The sequence below is a fragment of the Zalophus californianus genome, chromosome X (genome assembly GCF_009762305.2).
Source record: "Zalophus californianus isolate mZalCal1 chromosome X, mZalCal1.pri.v2, whole genome shotgun sequence".
Lineage (NCBI taxonomy): Eukaryota > Metazoa > Chordata > Mammalia > Carnivora > Otariidae > Zalophus > Zalophus californianus.
In genome coordinates, this window is record NC_045612.1 from 57,066,194 (window position 1) to 57,086,909 (window position 20,716).

The 20,716-nt window shown below is 36.7% G+C and overlaps 1 protein-coding gene and 1 non-coding gene across 2 annotated transcripts in view; both read right to left on the bottom strand.

Moving 5' to 3' along the window:
* Window positions 1-20,716, bottom strand: part of DACH2 (dachshund family transcription factor 2) — a 927,084-nt gene that overhangs the window by 191,426 nt on the left and 714,942 nt on the right. The window lies entirely within an intron of this gene.
* On the bottom strand, window positions 7,389-7,469 carry LOC113931666. The gene has a single exon (XR_003522818.1). It is a non-coding gene; the product is annotated as a small nucleolar RNA SNORD55/SNORD39 (small nucleolar RNA).

A 20,716-nucleotide genomic window follows, 5' to 3' on the forward strand; every position in this document is an offset into this window, starting at 1 on the left:
AGGGAGCCCGATGTGGGACTCGATCCCAGGACTCCAGGATCATGACCTGAGCCGAAGGCAGTCGCTTAACCAACTGAGCCACCCAGGCGCCCGACAATGTACCATTTTATTCCTTATAAAATATATTTCATATTGTTGCTGTAAAAATATTACATTTCACATTTTTAAAAGTTTTCTTAACAGTAAAAATAATACTTGGAAGACAGCTTGGGGAAAAGGCACCAATAAGACAAATTCACAGATGGGATTTATCTCCCTCTTCTCTTTTTTTTTTGGCCCCTGGTAAGGTCAGAACCTGGGAGGACCAGAAAGTAACAGGACAGATTTCTTTTCCACATCCAAATTAATAATATCCTCCAAGGAGTCAAGCTATAGTGTTACTACCACAACGTGGATATCATGCAAGACACTCTCCGAAACTACAAAATTGCTTTCACAACCATCGTAAAAGCCACATAATTCAATCCAAGCTATTTTCCTTGCTAGTCAGTCCATGAACTTTGCCCCTGTGATCTCACTTGACCAAGATTATATATTCTGCAATAAGAGCTAGATGATCCTTAGCTATCTTTAATAAGTTTTATTTTATCAGGAGCAGTGCCATAGTTAAAAAATGTTTTAGAAACTTTTAGTTATGTTTCAATATTCATTTTCAAAATTCAGCAATATATGGAAGTACAAAATTGATCTTAAAAATAATACAGTTTAATGTATGGAATTTTTAATTAAAATTGATTTTTTACCTTATTTAATTATTCGAATTGGTCTCTTCATAGCATGTATGGTATGCTCAGAAAAGAGGAATAGAATTTAAACAAATGAGTCCATTTTGCCTGTTCAGTTGCATAATTCAATTTATATTTACAGTGGGATTCTCTACTTATTTTTCTCAGCCTACTAAATCCCAACACATAACCACCATTAAGCTCAGACTCATTCCTGTAAGGATGAAAGGTTAAATATGCACTGACACAACACACAGCTCAGTTTTTTAGGGCTGGCAGTGCAGCCTTTAAAGGCAGCAAAAGATGTCTGGTACTTTTGGCCAATTTACAAACTTTTGTTTCCAAGTTGACAATCTGGCATAATGAATACATATAGAAAAAAATATCACTTATGCCTCACACTGAAAGCAAAGTATTTATGTTACATTTTAATAGTAACTTTTCAAAGTTTTATAAAATAATAGTAGCTCCAGAGTTATTGACATTGTAATACTATAGACATCTTAAATGTTTGGATTTGTCTATAATACTTTTTTTGCTTTAAGCTGTCAACAGTAATAATATGTTTTTTTCCCAGCTTGTAGAACAGAAAACAGTACAAATCCGAACTCTAAAAGTGGGAAGAACTGTTGATACATCAGTGTGGGGACAATTTATGCTATGCTTTCACACAAATTTCCTAAACTGGCCCAACATAATGGTGCACAATACAAAGTAGACTCAGAATATGGGGTTCAAATTAAGGAGCCTCAAGAGTATGTTTGGGAAGAAAAAGCTAGATATTATTATTTTCCAAGCTCAATTGATTAATTCAATTCATAAATGTTTACTTCATGCAGTCTAGATACATTTTAAAAAGTAAATATGCAAAATTTAACCTATTGAAGAAACTGAGATGGGAAGGAATATTTCTGGGATGTGATTTGGTTAGGACAGTGTAGGAGATAGATTATGATATAAGATACAGTTACCCAGGAGTAGCCTAAGAAGAGAAAGATAAAAGGACATAGAGATCTGGAACCTTGGATTGCCATGGAAGCAGGCAGCTTCATAGTTTTGTCCACTTTTTGCCTTCTCTGTCACTGACTAAAGGGATCAAATTTGTGGTCATTCCATTGAATTCAGCATCTAATGTGTATATGGCAGAGATACCCACCCCCTAAGCAGGGCTGTGTCATAGAAAAAGTCAAAGATAAATCCACTAGCTCTTGTTAAAATATCTTTGGCTTGATAATAAGATACACTAAAGTGGCCTATTTTATTATTTTGTATTTCACTTAAAGGTGGTTATTTATTTTTTGTTTATTTCACCCATTGCATCTTTGTAATAATATCTATAGATCATATGGTTCTGAAGTTTAAATTCATAAAAATATACCTGTTATGTAATTATTTTGGCAAATCAAATTTGTTGATCAAATGAAAATAATTTTTTTAGATTTCTATTACTGATATTTTGTAAATAATGCAAAAATGGCTTTTATTCAGTCTTATTTTTCCAAATAAAGAATTTAAATGTTTTAAAACACTGTTTCCTCATTGACATTTTTTTTTTTACGTTCACTTTGTTTTCCAATTTTAAAGCATATTTTCAATTTGGATATAGACACAATAAATATTGCACAGTCTGTTATTTGACAGGAAAGAAAAATAAATGATATTATATCTTTGAATACAGAATGTGTGTCCCTTGCTTCAAATGAAAATAGGACATTTATTATCATAAAATATCATGGCATGAAAGGATTTCCTGGCTACAGTGCTCAGTGGGAATATACTATCTAAAAATGTATTAATCTTTTGAGATGTGAACACCTGCACTTTTGTATTTTTTCTTTAAAATATGCATTACACTTTTACTATGTACCACCTTGATTATCTTTAAAAAAATATTAACAGCTTGCATCCACATACCAATGCCCAGTTACAAATTCCAAATGTTTTGTCACATTTCTTGTGAACAGTGCCATCTGCCAGAGGTGGCATTTCATGGCTATTTACTCTGACTCCCTCCAAGAATTCATCTGCCACTATCTAATGCTGCCTGAATAAAGGGGATTAAGACTCTGATACAACAGAGACTATTGATAATTTGGTATAATTGGGAAGAAATGAAGATAAATGAGGTTGAGGATGGAGAGGCAATTAGTTGAGCCATCTGTACAGCTGTGTTCTCAGCCTATCTCCCCTGGCCTTTTCTTCAGTGAGGTATGTGCAAATTAACCATAATGACAAATACACACTTCCCAAAGCTCTTGTACTTTCTAAAACTTGAGAATTCAGTTTTCACTTCTGATAACTGAGTTAGTTGTTTGGTAAAGTTGTTTTAACATGGTCTTTTAATGTCCACATCACACAGGACTACTGAACATGCTATACTTTAGGAATAATCCACCCTACACCCTCCCTATTTCCTTGTTTTCAGTTGATGTCAGGCTACTGTTTACAATGTCAGTTACACTGAGGATTTAAAGCCTATTTTTCCTTAATTGTGGTCCAGTGTTTAGGACAGAATGGCAATGTTTTCTTTTTTACATGATTAGAAGCCAAGAATCAAAGAAAAGAAACTTCTCTTTTAATTTTAGGAATATAGTCTGCAAATAGCATTTGTTTTGAGAGTTTTCAATGAAAAGGTAGGGTCTGCTTTACAAACCAGCTCTAATGGATCTTTAGAGACTGGCAAAACCTATATTTTCACAGATGAAATTTACATATTCATATTAAGGTCATTATTATTATGCTTCCTAAAAGAAAATGACAACTCTGTAAAAAATTAACCACAAAAATGTTTAGGCACTGATTAACTTAATTCTAAGATCCCTTTTCCTAAGCACAGAAATGGCTATACCAGGTATTTAGTTAAGACGCTATCATAGGAAATAAATATTTTTATGTCTGGTATTTTGATTGATAGTTTTTCCTCTATTTTGTCATTGAAATTATTCTTATTATTTCTTGTGTTTAATAAAAATTCATATCACTGTGTGCCTCTCTATTGTTAGTCCTTGTGAGAAAACAATAAATCTGTACTAATAGATTAAAAAAAAAGATTTAGAATATGTAACTGTACTAATAGAGTGTAGAGTGATGGATTTCTCCCCATATTACAAAAAAGGATGTATCAAGAAAATAAACACTTCCTCAATTTTGATTTGTTTCACTCACATAAGAAACTAGCCTAAAATTATTTATGTCAAAACAGTATACAAATTATAAATGCTTATCAACTCAGGCACACGTGTTTAGTAGGATAACTCTTTACAGTTATGTCCTTATTTCTTGAATATTACCAAATTAACCTTTTGATGGTTTCTAGCCATTAGCCAAATGTTGTTATTTAAATAAATAAAATTAATAATTAAATTCCTCAATCACACTAGCCACATTTCAAGTGTTATATTATTCACATGTGAATAGTGGTTATCATATTGGACAGCATGGAAAATCATTTTCATCATTACAGAAAGTTCTGTTGGTCACTGCTGGTCTATATTTCAGACTTACTATCTCCCCATTAACACAAGTTAGTGAGATTGAACTGTGGGCAAAACTATGAATTCAAGAATAAATAAATCAAATACTGAATCTTCAATTTACAAAAGAGTTCAAGAGGCTCAGTTGGTTTAGCATCTGATTCTTGGTTTTGGCTCAGGTCATGACCTCAGGGTCATGGGATTGGGTCCTGTGATGGGCTCCACACTAGGCATAAAGTCTGCTTGTTCCTCTCCCTCTTCTCCTCCCCCCCTCAAATAAATAAATAAAATCTTTAAAAAAAGAGTTCAGAATTCCTTTAATTTCCCCAGTAGGAGAGTAAGATGCTCCATTTTAAATAGCCTCAGTTGATAAACAATTAGAAACACATTATGGTGTGTTTACAAAGCACAAATGTCTTTTTAAGACTTTAGAAAATTTTAGCAAAGGTTATTGTTTTTTTCCTTATGCTGTGCCTTTTATTACCATGATTTATTTATTCCATTACTAGAAGCCTTTCTCTTTCTCCTTCACACATTTTGCCCATCCTTCCCACAATCATTAGTTTGTTATTTTTATAGGTCTGATTCTGCTTTTTGTTTATTTGTTTATTCATTTGTTTTTTTGGTTTTTTAGATTCTACATATGAGTGAAATCATATGGTATTTGTTTTTCTCAGTATGACTTATTTCACTTAACATAATACCCTCTAGGTTCATCCATGTTGCCACAAATGGCAAGATCTCATTCTTTTTATGATTGTGTTATATTCCATTGTAATATTCCTTAGCTAAATCACTGCCATTTTATCCACAATTCCCCTCAAATGAATCCATTAACCAACATATGCAGTGTGACAATGACAAGCCATCAGAAAGAAGTCTTAGGTTATAAATTCTGTAAGGCGATGACTGTGATATCAAAAGAATAATATGCTACAATTTCTAAGGACTGTTTTAGAAATTAATAATCTGCCTAGCAGCTCTGAAAATATTAAATGTATTAGTACACGAGTTCATCATACTATTTAATGTATGCAGTAATATAATTCTAAAGAAAATCAGAGCAGATTACTATTTTCATCAGAATTTTTTTAATTGAGATGTATCTTTTAAAAGAATTTACTGCACATTTTAAGTTTTTAATGGGCTTGATGTTCTGGGTTTATAATAGAATTCAGAGACTAAGATACAATATATATAATGTTGATTTATAGGCAGTTTTTCTATAAATATGTTATTACATAATTTTTATATAAGTTGTTTCTAAAAATAAATATTTCTTTTCAAATAAGCAGTGTGAAAAGGCAAGAAGTTAAACGCAAAATCTGGGGGAGTATTTACCTTTGGTGGGGAAGCAGAAGTATAGGGAAATGGACAGGCACATAAATAGATGCAAGTTTTTGATAATGTTTTAGTTCTTGAGTTGCATGGTGGGTTCACTGACAATTATATTATTATAATTTATAATTTACATATATATTACATATTTTTTATAGTTGAAATAATTTAAAAATAAAATAAGGGGAAAAATGCACACAATAACCTTTGGATACCCCATTTGTTTCTAAGAAGCAAATTATTTAACAGTAGGTTGTGTTACATGGGTGGGTAGGGCGAGACTTCATTTAAGCCAATACTGATGATATAGGAGTAAATGATGTGTCCAGATTCCCAGAGTGTACAAAAGTAGTTTGGAACTGTTATTTCTTTATGAGATAGAAATCTTGTATTTTCAAATAAAACAAACCAAAATCCAAAAAAGTAGCTGATTTGTAATTTGTGCAATGTCGTTCCTAAGCCAGAAAAGATAAACACTGGATACCCAAAATATTTCTATCCACAATGATGTTATTTATCCTTAATAAGCTCAAATCAAGACTGAGCAGTCTTGATTTATATTGACCATCACTATAGTCTTGATTTATACTGAACATCATTCTAGTCTGCTCTTTTGGCCATTCAGCTATAAAAGATGTAAACAACCATACAGGGGCACCTGGGTGGCTCACTCTGTTAAGTACTGGGCTTTGGCTCAGGTCATGATCTATGGATTGTGGGACTGAGGCCCACAACTGGCTCCATGCTCAGGGAGGAGTCTGCTTGAAAATACTCTCCATCTGCCCCTTTCTCCACTCACACACACTCTCACTCAAATAAATAATTAAATCTTAAAAAAAACAACAACAACAACCATATATATACACCAGTAAAAATCAGTTCAAGATGGAATAAGCTCAATGGTGAAGCCTTTACAACCTTCTTTTCTGGTAGAACACTTGGACATTTACAGTGAACTGTGACTTTCAAAGTAGTCAGATGAGAGATTGTGGCTAGGTAGGGACAAGTGATTTCTTTTTTGAGAGTCTGTAAAGTTGACTTTCAAACAACAGTAATAAATGATGCCCTCTGAATGCACATGTAAAGATGAACGTATGATGAATTTTGGCTGTCCCTGAGAGTGCAAAGAAAAGAGCAGAAGGTTGCAAGATGCCTTTACACTTCTGGGAAATTATGCAAGGAAAAAATTATCCAAAGATTCTTCCTCTATAACACTTTTGGTGTCAATGTTAAATAAGCTAAAACTAGTTAAATTGATATTACTAAGTTAATGCATTTTTATCTAGTACAATGCATGGATTTTAACAAACATGCTAATGTGGAATATAGCTGATCTTAATTGAATTAGAAGCTATCACATATATACAATTAAGATCACTGAGAATTGTAGTGCTAGAAAAGAATTACATTTATTTCTAGCTTTATCCAGTCCATTATATACTCATATAGCATATATGAGATAGTTTTTTGTCACTGTACTAAATAAAATTTAATTATGTGACTAAAAATTAAACATTCAATGCAAGTGAATATCTATTAAGCATTTGGATTGTGAGGCTGTTACTATTGACATCTTTAATATATATATTTTTGAAAACACCTTATTCCTATTTATTTCTGTTACCAGTAATTCTGTCTGCACCAAATGGCTGGCTAGATAGCACTCACTCCACAGAAAAGAGAACTTAGCCACAATAAGAGGTGCATGAAAATATGCTGGTTAGTTTGGTCATCATAACAATGTCCATACCCTACTCCTTCATGTCATAGATAAGAAGAGAAGCAAATTCTAATTTGTACTTATAGTAGCAGTATATTTTAGCTGAAAATTCTTAAATTATCTTTTTTCCCCTACATGCTCAGCTCTCCAAGGTTGGCTTCCCCCATTGCACACTCAGGAGTTTACAGCATTACCGAGGTGTTATCATCAACTAAATGATCATTTTTAATTATTTTTTGTTTTTTTTGTCTTTTTTTGTTGTTTTCTTTTTTATTTAAATTCAATTAGTCAACATATAGTACATCATTAGTTTCAGATGTAGTGTTCAATAATTCATCAGTTGCGTATAACAACCTGTGCTCATCACATCATGTTAAATGATCATTTTTTAGATGGACAAAACTGATATTCACACAGATGAGAATGAAGGTCATGCTCTCACTTAGTGGCTGAACTGCTAAAACCTGTTTCTATTCTTCAGTCAAAAAAATAGGTAGAGATTTGTGTCCACACTAGGGCACAGGGCCAGGATAGGGATCAAACTCCAATTGGAAACTAGGGTAGATTTTACAGGGTATATGAAGGAGACACCTCTCCTCTGAGAGAAAAACAATCTCCATTCTTAAAATAAGTAAATAATCACCCTTCACATTTGATTTTCACAGCATGAAATCATGAGATAAGGATATAAAACTGCTTTGAAACAAAAATTTCCATATAATCTGTATAAATATATTATTGCAATTATACAGAAAATCTTGCTAACCCCTTTTCCTCCCACACATATTTTGCTGAATTAACTTAAAAATTAAGAAAAAGATGGTCACAAGGCCTAATTCACTCAAATGAATTATCTGTATACATTATCCAAGCTTATTAAATAATCATCACACATACTGGGAGCTTACAATAAAAATGCCTAAATGCCTAACATTTGTAAAGCACTTTTAACTTTTGAAAGCACTTTTGAACCATTATTTCATTTTATCTTCACAACAGTTCTATGAGTATCTCCAGGGAAAAGACTGTATCTTATTGTCCTTAATATCAGTACCACAGAGTAGGCAATCAATAAATGTTTATTGAATGAATATATGAATTAAAGGAAAGAAGAATAGATGGATTGGGTGGATCTATACATGAGTAAAAATAATAATTCTGTTATTATCTTTAGGGTATTTTTGGCAATATATCTATAATGTCTTTCAAAATCTATATTTGTACTGCTGTCTTAGGTGACTAAAAATATAATCTCACACTTATGCTTCCTCGGTATTAGAGTTTTAAGGTTTTTTTCTTTCTGACTTACATTGCATTCTTATCTTTAGGAATTTCCTAATTCAGTATAGTTTGTATAACTAATTCAACTAAGCATGATGAGATTCCCTGAGTATTTCCACAATTAGGTGGAAAAAATGTAGATATGTTTAAGCTTATTCTTGTATATTTTTTAATTGCTTATTTTACTGACCATTCTAATCTGGCATTTCTGGATTTTATTTTATTTGAGCCTCTTTTCTATTTGCTATCATGACTTTTTACAGATTTCCAATGACTCCATTCCAACCATTACTTGACTTTTGCTTTTGGGATATCTAGGCCCCCACTGATTTAGTTTATGTTTTCCAATTTCTTTTAGCTTTATATCTACTAACCAACACCCACCACTGCCCTCTTTCATTTATCCTGACACATGTTATCAAAATGATTAGCAAAATATCAAAATATCTTATACTCAAAAGGGAGAGTTAAGATGGCAGAGTAGGAGGAGGACCCTATCCTTTGCCTCATCCCTTGAACACAGCTAGGTAAATATTAAGTCACTCTGAACATCCAATAAATCGATCTGAGGACTGACAGAATGAACTGCACAACTAGAGGGAGAGAAGAGATCACATCGTGGAAGATAGTAGGTGTGGAGACATGATTTGGGGGAGAAAAGGATCTCAGGTGCTGCAGAGGGGAGGAAGTCCTGGTCACAGAAAGAGACAAGAGATAAAAAGAGACAGAGAAAGGGAGAGAGACAGTAGTACACAGGGGATCGCACAGGGAAAACATTTCACCAAAACCATTGACTGGGAAAACGGGAGGGGCTGATTATCGTGAGTTTTTAAAACCAGTGGACCACAAAAACTGCAGTTTTAGAAGTCTGCACCATGGCTGGTAGTGAGCCTGATGGGCACTGCAATGATGCTCCTGTGGAGGACAGCAGAGTCCCAGGAGCAGATGGTGCCATTAGAGACTCCCCTGGGATGCACTGGGAAAGATAGTCCCCTCTTCTTGGAGTGCATCTGGGAAAGGTGGTATTGCTTCTCAGAGGACAAAAGAGCTGGTGGGTGCCTTTGTGCTACCACACCCCTTTAGTTTAAGGGTAGAGACACCTGCCGAGGGCAGATAACCTGGACTCAGGCCTTTTGCTGTGCTTTACTCTAAACTCACCTCCTGCACATTGGTGCAACTGCCCTTCTGGGACAAACTGGCTCCAGCCCCAGTGTGGCAAGTCCCTCCCCTAGAAGGCTAGCATGGATCCTCACTGCACCAGGTCCTTAAAGTTTGGCATTTTGGAACTCAGCCTGTGTTTATGAGATACAGCATAGGTGCACAGTGATGCCAGGTGTACAGATGGCCTGGACATAGAAAGGGTGAAGGCAGGGATCTGAGGGACACCTGGGACACATGAAGAAAGATTATTTGATCTTCTGTGAGGGCTTTCTGGACAGTGGACAGAAGCAAAAGGCAAAGGAGAGGGCTGGTGCCATTTTTCTCCCCCACCCATCAGCATGGACTGACTTCAGTGAGCAGAACAGAGCCAACAGTGGAGGTCTGAGCCATTTACACCAAGCTATGCTCCACCTGTGCACTGCAGGTGCTTCTTTACTAGGGTAAGTGTGCCTGAGAACCAGAGCAGCAGGCCCCTCCCCCAGAAGAACAGCACAAACACCCTGTGCACACAAAGTAAACTGACCATAGAGCACTGCAAAGCTTCAGTTCTAATGGAAATAGGATCAGGCCTCTTTTAACAAGCAGACCAGAACACACCTATTTAAAACTTACCACACTCTGGACAAGGTCCAAACACTCTCCATGGTAGGTAAAGAGGAACCATATAGAGAAATGACCTGAAAGAAAGGGAAGTCAAAACACAGCAGCAGAGGGCACACAGCATACATCAGAGAAACTTCTTGAAGCACTGGACAGTATATGATCTCTTCTTAATAAAGCCATTACTCTCAGGAGCACAAAACATGACAGGCTTTCCTAACACACAAAAGAAGATGGAGACCTAGACAAAATGCCAAGATGGAGGAATCATACTAAAAGAAGGACCAAGAAAAGTTCATGACCAGGGATCTAATCAAAACAGATATAAGAAATATTCCTGACCCAGAATTTAAAGCAGCAATCTTAAGGTTACTAGCTGGGCTTGAGAAAAGCATAGAAGACACCAGGGAGCCCCATACTATATAAATAAAAGACCTAAAAATTAGTCAGGATGAAATTAAAAGTGCTATAACTGAAATGTGAAACTGACTGGATGTAATGACCACAAGGATGGAAGAAGCAGAGAAATGAATAACTGATATAGAAGATAAAATTATAGAAAATAATGAAACTGAAAAAAAGAGGGAAAGCAAAGTATTGGATTATGAATGTAGACTTGGGGAACTCAGGGATTCCAGAAAGCTTAAAAAAATTTAGACCATAGGAATCCCAGAAGTAGAAGAGAGGGAAAAAGAAGTAGAAGGCTTAGTTGAGCAAATTATAGCAAAAGATTTTCCTAATCTGGGGAAGGAAACAGACATCCAAATCCTGGAGGCAGAGAGAACTCCCATCAAAACTCCCATCAGAATTCACATCAAAATCTAGAAAAGCAGGACAACACCAAGAATATCATAGTAAAATTTGCAAAATACAGAGATAAGGAAAAACTCTTAAAAGCAGCAAAAGAAAAGAAATCCCTAAATTATAAGGGAATGCAATTAAGTTACCAGTAGATCTCTCCACAGAAACTTGGCAGGCAAGAAGAAAGTGGCATGATATATTCAACACGCTGAATGGGAAAATATGCAGACAAGAATATTATATCCAAAAAGACTGCCATTCATAATAAAAGAAGAGATAAATGTTGGGGTTAATGTAGAGCATGAAATCAGCCATAATACCTGGCTTGCTAAAATGTAGCATGGAGGCTGCTGAGGGCAAGGGAAGGTTTTGGAGAAAGGCATAGGCCTTTGGAATGCTGAGGCCGAGGCTTGTGCAACCACTCTATCCTTGGAATGCTGCGGGGAGTTGCCTTCCCGGAAGCTTTCTTAGCTCAAATAGCCGCCCTATGATCTAAGAGATATATGCATTGTCCCTTAGGCTATGTTTAGCAGAACTCATAGAACATGCACATTAGCATATCATATCTTTCCTGTAAACAGATCCTCCCAGTTCCAGTAAAACCCATTGTCATACATCAGGTGTTTGAGAAACAGTGATAAGGATTTGTGATTATCCTGAAGGACCAATAAAAGCGGGAACAAAGTAAAGCAAAGGGTCTTGTCTCTGAGCATTGACCCTCTTGCCTTCTCTCTTTCACAGCAAAGTTTGGAGTAATCTTTCATCCATTGGTACAGGGATTGCTGTCCATTCCTGGCAGATAAAGAGTTTCATAGACAAACAAAATCTAAATGAGTTTGTGACTACTAAACTAGCCCTGCAAGAAATATTAAAGGTAGCTCTTTGAGTGGTAAAGAAAGACCAAAAGCAACAAAAACAAGAAAGGAACAGAGAAAATCTTCAGAAACACTGACTTTACAGGTAATACAGTGGCAATAAATTCATATCTATCAATAATCACTCCAAGAGTAAATGGACTAAATGCTCCAATCAAAAGACATAGGGAATTGAACATAATAATAAAAAAGAGTATAAAAAATACTAGCAACCATATTTTCCCTTATTAATTTTTGACTGACATATCAGTCAGTTAAATTGCAATAAAAGAAGCAACTTTAGCTATTTTAAACAAGAAAAAAAGACATAGGGTATCAGAATGGAAAACAAAACAAAACAAAACAAGAATAATCTATATGCTACAAGAGATTCATATTAAACCCAAAGATACCTACAGAATGAAAGTGAGGGAATGGAGAACAATTTATCATGTAAATGGACCTCAAAAGAAACATAAAGTACCAATACTTATATCAGACGAACTAGATTTTAAACCAAAGACTAACAGGAGATGGAGAAGGGCACTATATCAAAATAAAGGGGTCTATCCAACAAGATCTAACAATTGTGTTTATGTCCCCAACTTGGAGCACCCAAATATATAAAATAATTAATAACAAACATAAAGAAACTAATTGATAATAATACAATAATAGTAGGGGACTTTAACACCCCACTTACTTCAATGGACAGATCATCTAAAGAGAAAATCAATAAGGAAACAAAGGTTTGGAATCACATGCTTGACCAGATGGACTTAACAGCTCTATTAAGAATCCTATCCTAAAACAGCAGAATACACATTATTTTAGAGTGCACATGAAACATTATCCAGAATAAATCACATACTGTGTCACAAATCAGGCCTCAACATATACAAAAGGATTAAGATCATGCCATGCATATTTCCAACCACAATGCTATGAATATGAAGTCAGCCACAAGAAAAAAATTGGAAATAACCAAATACATGGAAGGTAGGGAACATCCTCCTAAAGAATGAATGGGTTGACTAGGAATTAAAGAAGAAATTTAAGAAAGACATAGAAACAAATTAAAATGAAAATACGATGGTACAAAGCCTTTGGGATGCAGCAAAAGTGGCCCTAAGAGGAAGGATATAGCAATACAGGCCTACCTCAAGAAGCAAGAAAAGTCCCAAAAATACAGCCTTACACTTAAAGGAGTTAGAAAAAGAACAACAAATGAACCCTAAAGCCAGCAGAAGGAGGGAAACAATAAAGATTAGAGCAGAAATAAATGATATAGAAAACAAAAAACAACAGTAGAACAGATCAATGAAACTAGGAGCTGGCATTTTGAAAGAATTAATAAAATTTATTAACCCATAACCAGACTTGTCAAAAAGAACAGAGAAAGGACACAAATAAAATCACACATGAGAGAGGAGACATCACAACCAACACCACAGAAATACAAACAACTATAAGAAAATATTATGAAAAAGTATATGCCATCAAATGGGGCAATCTGGAAGAAATGGACAAATTCCTATAAATATACAAGCTACCAAATCTGAAGCAGGAACAAATAGAAAAATTGAACAGACCCATAACAAGCAAAGAAATTGAATCAGTAATCACAAATCTCCCAACAAAGTCCAGGAACAGATGGCTTCCCAGGGGAATTCTACCAAACATTTCAAGAAAAGTTAATACATATTATTCTCAAACAATTCCAAAAATAGAAATGGAAGGAAAACTTCCAAACTCATTCTACATGGCCAGCATTACTGTTATTCCAAAACCAGAAAAGACCCCACTAAAAAGGAGAAGTAGAGACCAATATCTTGGATGAACTTGAATGCAAATTTCTCAACAAAATACTAGCAAATCGAATCCAACAGTACATTAAAAGAATCATTCACCATGACCAAGTGGGATTTATTCTTGGGCTGCAAGGGTGGTTCAATATTTGCAAATCAATCAATATGATATACCACATTAATAAAAGATAGGATAAAAACCGTATGATCTTCTCAATAGATGCAGAAGAAGCATTTGAAAACATACAACATCCATTCTTAATGAAAGCCCCCAAACAAGTAGGGATAGAGGGAACATATGCAACACCATAAAGACCATATACAAAAGACCCACAGCTAATACCCTTAATGGGGAAACACTGAGAGCTTCTCCTCTATGGTCAGGAACAAGACAGTCATGTCCACTCTCACCACTGTTATTTAACAAAGTACAGGAAGTCCTAGCCTCAGCAATCAGATAACAAAAAGAAGTAAAAGGCATCCAAATCAGCAAGGAAGAAGTCAAAGTTTTTCTTTCTTTCTTTCTTTCTTTCTTTCTTTCTTTCTTTCTTTCTTTCTTTCTTTCTTTCTTTCTTTCTATATAATTTCCTTCTTCCTTTCTTTCTTTCTTTTCCTTCTTTCCTCCCTTCCTTCCTTCCTTCCTTATTTATTTATTTTAGAGAGAGAGAGCACACGCAGGAGAGGATGAGGGAGAGGGAGAGAGAAACCCAAGTAGTGCTTGAGTTCCCTACTGAGTGCAGAGCCTGATGCAAGGCTCAATCTCACTACCCTGAGATCATGGCCTAAGCTGAAATCAAGAGTTGGTCACTTAACTGACTTAGCCATCCATGAGCCCCTCAAACTTAATTAATTTCAGACAACATGGTACTGTACCAAGAAATTGCTATAACTGATACATGAATTCAGCAAAGTCACAGGATACAAAATCAGTGTACAAGAATCTATTGCACTTTATACACCTATAATGAAGCAGCAGAAAGAGAGTTCAAGGAATCCATCCCATGTACAATTGCACCAAAATACATAAGATACTTGGGAATAAACCTAACCAAAGAGGTAAAAGATCTGTACTCTAAAAACTATAGAACACTTATGAAAGAAACTGGAAAAGACCCAAAGAAAGGGAAAAACATCCCATGCTCATGGAGTGGAGGAATATTGTTAAAAAGTCTATAATACCCAGAATATTGAGAGGAAAGATGGCAGAGGAGTAGGGGATACTATTTCAACTGGTCCCTGGAATTGAGTGGGATATCTACCAGACCACTCTGAGCACCCACAAAACCAGCCTGAGATGTAAGAAGATCTGGATCTCTACAAACAGAATATCGCAGGTGGTGGGTTTTGAGGTACGAAGTGGGGAGCCCTGATTCTGCAAGCAGATATCAGAGGATAAACGGCACCAGGAGCGAGCCTGTCTGTGGGGATCCTACACCGCCGCTGAGTGACAACTTCGCACGCTGGGGACGGGGCACAGACTCGCAGAACAGTGGCGGCAGAGAAAGGACTTTAGGGCAGCCCCCGGGGCAGAAACCCAGAGCTGCAGGGTAGCACACATGACCTGGGAGCGCCTGGCGGTTTTAGAAGCACAAAAGGCAAAGATGTGCTCCGACCTGGAGGCAGGAGTGGGGGCACTGTGGAGGGGCGCACAACACAGGACGCTGCAGTTTATAACCGCACGGACAGAAACGGAGATGGTGTGGCCTGGAGAGCTCACTGAAGAACAGACTGCAGTCTCTCTGCTCTGAGGCAAAGGGTTGGAAATGGTCACTTCTGCTTGGATTTGCAGAGGAGATGTGGAAAGCCACCAGGGAAAGCCACCAGAGAACAAAAGCCCCCAAAACTGAATCCCACTGAGGGCATCCCCCACCACAGGGGGGCAGGGCAACTCCAACAAACAGGGTTGCCTGAGTAACAGTGCGGCAAGCCACTCCCACAGAAGACAGGCTGGGAAAACGAGAGGCCAGCAACTCTAAGGTCCCAAGAAAACAGGTGCATCTTGCTTGGGTTCTGGTCAATAATTTGGACTCTATACATTCCCTCAAACACCCTTCAACAGAATGACTAAGAGAAGGAACCCCCAAAAGAGAAAAGACTCAGAGATCATGACTTATGCTGCAGATTGCCAAATGGATGCAGATATAACCACGATGTCGGAGATGGAATTCAGGATAGCAATTGTGAAGACAATGGCTAGAATGGAGAAATCAATTAATGGCAACATAGAGTCTCTAAGTGCAGAAATGAAAGCTGAATTGGCAGAACTTCAAAAAGATATCAATGAGATTCAATCCAATCTAGTAATCTAACAGCTAGGGTAACTGAGGCAGAAGAACGAATAAGTGACCTGGAACACAATATAATAGATAAAAAGGGAAAAGAGGAGGCCAGGGAAAAACAACTCAGAATCCGTGAAAATAGAATCAGAGAAATAAGTGACACCATGAAGAGTTCCAATATCAGAGTAATTGGAATCCCGGAGGGAATGGAGAGAGAGAGAGAGAGAGAGAGAGGACTAGAAGATGTATTTGAGGAAATCATAGCTGAGAAATTCCCTAACCTGGGGAATGAAACAAAACATTCACGTCCTAGAGGCAGAGAGGACCCCTCCCAAGATCAAGGAAAACAGGCCAACACCCCGGCATGTATTAGTAAAACTTGCAAATCTTAGAACCAAGGAAACAATCTTAAGGGCAGTTAGGGGGAAGAGATTCCTTATATACAAAGGGAGGAACATCAGAATAACGTCAGACCTATCCACAGAGATCTGGCAAGCCAGAAAGGCCTGGCAATGCATATTCAGGGTACTAAATGAGAAGAACATGCAGCCAAGAATACTTTATCTGGCAAGGCTGTCATTTCGAATGGATGGAGAGATGCAGAGCTTCCATGACTGACAGAAATTGAAAGAATATGTGACCACTAAGCTGGCCCTGCAAGAAATATAAAGGGAGGTTCTATAAAAGGAGAAAGACCCCAAGAGTGAAATACAACAGAAATTTACAGGGACAATCTATAAAACAACGTCTTCACAGGCAACATGATGACAATTAATTCATATCATTCAATAATCACTCTCAACGTGAATGGCCTAAATGCTCCCATAAAACTACACAGGGTTGCAGATTGGATAAAAAGAGAGGCCGATCCACATGCTCCCTACAAGAGACTCATTTTGAACCTAAAGATAAATCCAGACTGAAAGTGAAGGGATGGAGATCCATCTTCCATGCCAGCGGCCCTCAAAAGAAAGCTGGGGTAGCAATTGTTATATCAGAAAAATTAGATTTTAAACTAAAGTCTGTAATTAGAGACACAGAAGGTCACTATATCATTCTTAAAGGGTCTATCCAACAAGAAGATCTAACAATTGTAAATATATATGCCCCCAACATGGGAGCAGCTATCTACATAAACCAACTGTTCACCAAAATAGTCATATTCATAACAATATGTTAATTGTAGGAGACCTCAATACTCCACTCTCAGCAATGGACAGATCATCTAAGCAGAAAATCAACAAGGAAACAAGTTTTGAATGATACACTGGACCAGATGGACCTCTAAGATATTTACAAAACATTCCACCCTAAAACAACAGAATACTCATTCTGCTCAAGTGCACATGGAACTTTCTCAAGAATAGACCAAATACTGGGTCACAAATCAGGTCTCAACCGATTTCAAAAGATTGAGATTATTCCCTGCATATTCTCAGACCACAATGCTTTAAAACTGGAACTCAATCACAAGAAAAAAATTGGCAGAATTTCAAAAACTTGGAAGCTAAAGACCACTCTGCTCAAGAATGTTTGGGTCAACCAGGAAATCAAAGAAGAACTTAAACAATTCATGGAAATCAATGAGAACGAAAACACATCAGTCCAAAACCTATGGGATACTGCAAAGGCGGTCCTAAAGGGGAAGTACATAGCCATTCAAGGCTCACTCAAAAAAAAAAAGAAAAATTCTGAATTCACCAACTAACTCTACACTTTAAAAAACTATAGAAAAAGCAACAAACGATGCATAAGCCTTGCATTAGAAGAGAAATAATTAAAATTAGAGCAGAAATCAATGAATTAGAAAACAGAAACACAGTAGATCAGATCAACAAAACTAGAAGTTGGTTCTTTGAAAGACCTAATAAGATCGATAAACCACTGGACAGACTTATCCAAAAGCAAAGAGAAATGACCCAAATTAATAAAATTATGAATGAAAGGGGGAGATCACGACTAACACCAAGGAAATGGAAACAATTATTAGAAATTATTATCAACAACTATATGCCAATAAACTGAGCAATCTGGATGAAACAGAGGCCTTCCTGGAAACCTATAAGCTGTCAAGACTGAAACAGGAAGAAATTGACAACCTGAATAGGCCAATAACCAGTAACAAGATTGAAGCAGTGATCAAAAACCTCCCAAAAAACAAGAGTCCAGGACCTGATGGATTCCCTGGGGAATTCTACCAAACATTCAAAGAAGAAATAATACCTATTCTCCTGAAGCTGTTTCAAAAAATAGAAACAGAAGGAAAACCTCCAATCTCATTCTATGAGGCCAGCATTACCTTAATCCCGAAACCAGGCAAAGACCCCATCACAAAGGAGAATTTCAGACCGATATCCCTGACGAATATGGATCCCAGAATCCTCAACAAAATCCTAGCTAATTGGATCCAACAATACATTAAAAGATCATCCACCGTGACCAAATGGGATTTATCCCCGGGATGCAAGGGTGGTTCAACATTCACAAATCAATCAATGCCATAGAACACATTAATAAGAGGAGGGAGAAGAACCATATGGTCCTCTCAGTTGATGCAGAAAAAGCATTTGACAAAATACAACATCCTTTTCTGATTAAAACTCTTCATAGTATAGGGATAGAGAGAATCCTCAAGTTCATAAAATCCATCTATGAAAAACCCACAGCAAATATCATCCTCAATGGGGAATAGCTGAGAGCCTTTCCCTTAAATCAGGAACATGTCAAAGATGTGCACTCTCACCACTATTGTTCAACATAGTACTAGATGGCGCCTGGGTGGCTCAGTCTTTGGGTGTCTGCCTTCAGCTCAGGTCATGATCCCGGGGTCCTGGGAATGAGTCCCGCATCAGGCTGCCTGCACGGCGGGAAGCCTGCTTCTCAATCTGACCCTCTCCCCTGCTTGTGTTCCTGCTCTTGCTGTCTCTCTCTCTGTCAAATAAATAAATAAATAAATAAATCTTTAAAAAAAATAAAAAACATAGTACTAGAAGTCCTAGCAACAGCAATCAGACAACAACAAAAAATAAAAGTTATTCAAATTTGCAAAGAAGTCAAACTCTCTTTTTGCAGACGACATGATACTTCATGTGGAAAACTCAAAAGACTCCACCCCCAAATTACTAGAACTCATACAACAATTGAGTAATGTGGCAGGATACAAAATCAATGCACAGAAATCAGTTGCTTTCTTATACACTAAAAACGCAACTGAAGAAAGAGAAATTAGAGAATTGATTCCATTTACAATAGCATAAGATACCATAAGATACCTTGGAATAAACCTAACGAAAGAGGTAATGGATCTATACTCTAGGAATTACAGAACCCTCATGAAAGAAATTGAAGAAGACACAAAAAGATGGAAAAACTTTCGATGCTCATGGGTCAGAAGAATAAACATTGTTAAAATGTCTATGGTACCCAGAACAATCTATACCTTCAACACCATCCCAATCAAAATTACAATGACATTTTTCAAAGTGCTGGAACAAACAATCCTAAAATTTGTATGGAATCAGAAAAGACCCCGAATTGCCATGGAAATTTTGAAAAAGAAAAACAAAGCTGGGAGCATCACGTTGCCCGATTTCAATCTATATTACAAAGCTGTGATCCCCAAGAAAGCATGGTGCTGTTTTGTGCTACTGGCACAAAAACAGACATATAGACCATACAAACCAATGAAACAGAATAGAGAGCCCAGATATAGACCTTCAACTCTATGGTCAAATAATCTTTGACAAAGCAGGAAAAAACATGCAATGGACAAAAGACAGTCTCTTCAATAAATAGTGTTGGGAAAATTGGACAGCCACATGCAGAAGAATGAAACTCAACCATTCTCTAACACCATTCACAAAGATAAACTCAAAATGGATGAAAGACCCCAATGTGAGACAGGAATCCATCCAAATCCTAGAGGAGAACATAAGCAGTAACCTCTTTGACATCACCCATAGCAACTTCTTTCAAGATACATCTCCAAAACCTAGTGAAACAAAAGCAAATTGAACTTTTTGGACTTCATCAAGATAAAAAGTTTCTGCACAGCAAAGTAAACAGTCAACAAAACAAAGAGGCAACCCACAGAATGGGAGAAGGTATTTGCAAATGACACTACAGATAAAGGGCTGGTATTCAAGATCTATAAAGAACTTCTCAAACTTAACACCCAAAAAACAAATAACCAAGTCAAAAAATGGGCAGAAGACATGAACAGACACTTCTCTGAAGAAGACATACAAATGGCTAACAGACACATGGAAAAATGTTCATTATTATTAGACATCAGGGAAATTCAACTCAAAACCACATTCAGATACCACCTTACACCAGTTAGAATGGCAAAAATGGACAGGGAAAGAAACAACAAATGTTGGAGAGGGTGTGGAGAAAGGGGAACCCTCTTACACTGTTGGGAATGCAAGTTGGTACAGCCACTTTGGACAACAGTGTGGAAGTTCCTCAAAAATTTAAAAATAGAGCTACCCTATGACCCAGCAATTGCACTCCTAGGTATTTACCCCAAAGACACAGATGTAGTGAAAAGAAGGGCCATATGCACCCCAATGTTCATAGCAGCAATGTCCACAATAGCCGAACTGTGGAATGAGCCGAGATGCCCTTCAACAGATGAATGGAAAAAGAAGATGTGGTCCATATATACAATGGAA